This window comes from Watersipora subatra, chromosome 4 (assembly GCF_963576615.1).
Source record: "Watersipora subatra chromosome 4, tzWatSuba1.1, whole genome shotgun sequence".
Taxonomy (NCBI): domain Eukaryota; kingdom Metazoa; phylum Bryozoa; class Gymnolaemata; order Cheilostomatida; family Watersiporidae; genus Watersipora; species Watersipora subatra.
Window position 1 is genome coordinate 10,862,203 of NC_088711.1, and position 3,370 is coordinate 10,865,572.

At 33.9% G+C, this 3,370-nt stretch overlaps 1 long non-coding RNA gene across 1 annotated transcript; it reads left to right on the plus strand.

The window, feature by feature from the left end:
• The first annotated feature begins 2,130 nt into the window (after nucleotides 1-2,130).
• LOC137395005 (uncharacterized) lies at nucleotides 2,131-2,911 on the plus strand. Its single transcript, XR_010978427.1, has 3 exons — nucleotides 2,131-2,166; nucleotides 2,372-2,640; nucleotides 2,754-2,911. It is a non-coding gene; the product is annotated as an uncharacterized lncRNA (long non-coding RNA).
• The last annotated feature ends 459 nt before the right edge of the window (nucleotides 2,912-3,370 follow it).

Consider the following 3,370-nt stretch of genomic DNA (forward strand, 5'->3'; position numbering starts at 1 on the left):
GTACAATGCTCAAGGGCAAGGCTATAGTTCAGCTAGCTGTAGCAAAATATCCTGCCTTGTAGGTAGCGCAAGGATTGCAACAGAAACATAAAAGAAAGAGTCATCTGCTCTCGTTTATATGGCTAAAATTGAGCAGACAATTCCCACTATTTACTTGAAACGTTTCCAAGAGGTTCAAGGCTGGTTTATTGCATGAATAGGCTGAAGTGAAAGGAAGCTGTAGTCAATCTTGCGTAATTTCATTAAATCAAATTAACTCAAAGCCTGGCTGATAAGGAATGCTTTGGTAATACTTTCTAGGTGTAGCCATATCTAGTACGTTGTCTATTAAAAATATAACTCTATGAGAGAGAGAGAGAAAGAGAGAGAGAGAGAGAGAGAGAGAGAGAGAGAGAGAGAGAGAGAGAGAGAGAGAGAGAGAGAGAGAGAGAGAGAGAGACAGAGAGAGAGAGAGAGAGAGATCAACTACAAACACAATACTAAAAAAGTCAGGTCAAGGTCACTAACCTGGAAATGCAGGTTAGTGCTTTTCTGTTATCAAAAGGATTTTGGATTAACAGCACCTTTGCTTCACCATATGATTACCCTTCTGCGTAGAAATTCAACCTAAAAACTCCCCTTGTTTGCTACAAATAAACTTAATATTTGAAAAGTTAAAGAAAATCTTATAGTAAAAACAGAGATGTGAGGCAGGCAAGCATAACTTAAATATCCTTTGTTCTACAGCATAGTGTATGTAGGCCATCAGACTATCCCCCTATATCATGACAAAGCAAATTTTCCCCATGCATAAAACATCACAATTTTATGTAAACAATCTCTAACAGTTCAATAATTTTGCATTTACATAAATAAAAATCTATAAAATTCAGGAAAAAATATGAAAACACCAGAACCAGATAAAAAAGGACAGCTAATTCTTAACTGCTGGTGTTCAATTGAGAGCCACAGTAGACGCTTAGTAACACTTGTCTCTCCAAAACTGCAAACCATTATGTCTTTTATGAACTGTCATTGATTTTTATAGATTTTTACATGTTTGGATGATGGCAATAAACCATTGAGACTCCCTATCATCTCCTTGCATATGGCAAATTGTCATTTAAGTATTTCCTATAGAGATGGTGGTGAGCCATTGAGACCCGCCATCATCTCCTTACAGTTGACTATGCTTAAATAATAAAATAAATCATATTATATTGTTTTGTAGTGTTTTATTGAATATACAGAATACTGAACATTGACAAAGGCTGTTTGTCATTTCAGTATCAATATAAATACTTATAGTCGTCCATATCTACTCCTCTATCAACAATATCTGCCTCATTCTTCTGAATATATTTTTCAGACAGATTCACATTCTCACAACACACAATCATACACTAATTTTTGTGTACACACATGATTGCTCATTTTTATTATAGCTCATTATACCTGAATGTTGCAATCAGTACAAAGTAACTCTTGTCTCACAAGAACTGGGATTCTATATGTTATGTTTATACAGCAGTAAGAATTTCAAAAGGGCACGAATCATCATAATGGATGCTTTAGGATAAACAAAATAGATTGCATGTATTTGATACAATCACCAAGGATTGACTGAAGCCAAATAATATAAAAGGCTTCTATGGTTGCTGAGATATAAATACACTCTTGTTAATGATAAAAGAACTTTTAGGAGTCTATTTAGTGAGAATCATAAGTCTGTTGCAACAACAAACATACCTTTTGGATAGGATACAAAAAGGATACTTTAAATAAACTCATGAAGGAAATTGGTTGTTAGGGTCCGGTTCACTATTTGTAATATCAGTAAAATATTTTATAACTTTAAATATTTAGATAAAAATAGCGTATTAATGAGAAGTGTGAGAATTCAGCCAAATAAGTCATTACATGAGACGACCAAAAGTGTCATTATATGTAAATTATTGGTAAAAGAACAGATTAATTAATGGAGTACTCCAGGGAATATAGCAGCAGTCTGGCAGTCAGCCAGACTTGAAAAACAACAAATCAAACAAATGACAAGAGGGAAAGGTGCCAGTTATTAAAGCTTGGCAGAGACAAGACAGCCAGAGGTATATAAAGGGCCAAATAGCAGTTAAGACTTTACACCTTCCCTACAGCAGAAGTAATCAGTGGGCTCTTTGACAACACAAGGCAGGTGTCTAGTGTAAACTGTTAATTGCTTTATTTATTGCTAGAGTATGCAATGATTTGATACTGTTTTATTAGCTCACACTCAGAGCCCTGATTTTAGAAGTTTACTGTTTATGAAGACTTTGAAGTAGTGAGGGCACATAGTCACTGACAGTTTCATCTTAATGTTTACCTGTTTTATATGTTTTTGATATAAATTTTACAGACTCCAAACTAAAAATGAAGGTCCTTGCATTTATCTTGGTTCTCTGCCTCGCTCTTGCTACCATGGGTTATGCTAGCCGCTACTATGGAGGTGGAGGGTACGGTAGGCGTGGAGGCTATGGACGTAGATACAACAGGTATGGTGGTGGATACAGAAACAGATACAGAGGTGGACGTGGTGGTGGATACGGCGGTGGATACGGCGGTGGATACGGCGGTGGATACGGCGGTGGATATGGTGGATATGGACGATACTAAAAACCTAAACAGGTAATAAGCTAAGTCTGTATTAGAATATGCATAATTTTTAGAAAGATTCAGTATTTATGTTTACCATATGCTTGCATGATATGGGAAGTTTATAACTCTCCTATATATTTTAGGAACTGGAGAAAATCTATCATATTGACCCTGAACAGAACGCTCAATTCAAAAGACTTGCAATTTCATTTTATATTGTTGTTATACCTTGGTAATAATATTAATGGGAATTAATATTATAAAATACTTTTTTGTTGTTACATAATAAACTGATTATTGAAACTAATCTGCTTTCTTCCATTGCATCGTTATATAACATTGTATAATCCTTATAACGTGTATATTCAGTTTGCGAAATCTTGAAGTGTAGAAAGAATAAGGTTTATTATTATTACCACTATTATTATAACAAACACTTAGAGATGAAACATGCCACTCATCCAGGTATAAAGAACTACTAAAACTGTACCAATAACAAATTAACAAATGATTAAATCTTGTGAGAATATAAGTCATAAATTTTTAAAAATAACTTTCATCAACACCAAAGACTCTAGCTTGCAAATACATTTTTATTAACTTGCACTAGTTGTTATTTTAAGTTCTGCTTTAAATAAAAAAAACAATTTTATGCATTCAATATTTTTCAGAGCAGAAGTTAAGAATTTATAAATGAAAAAAAAATTAAACTGAAACATTTATTAATGAGTGCCAAAAGTGCAAGTTGACTTTGCACATA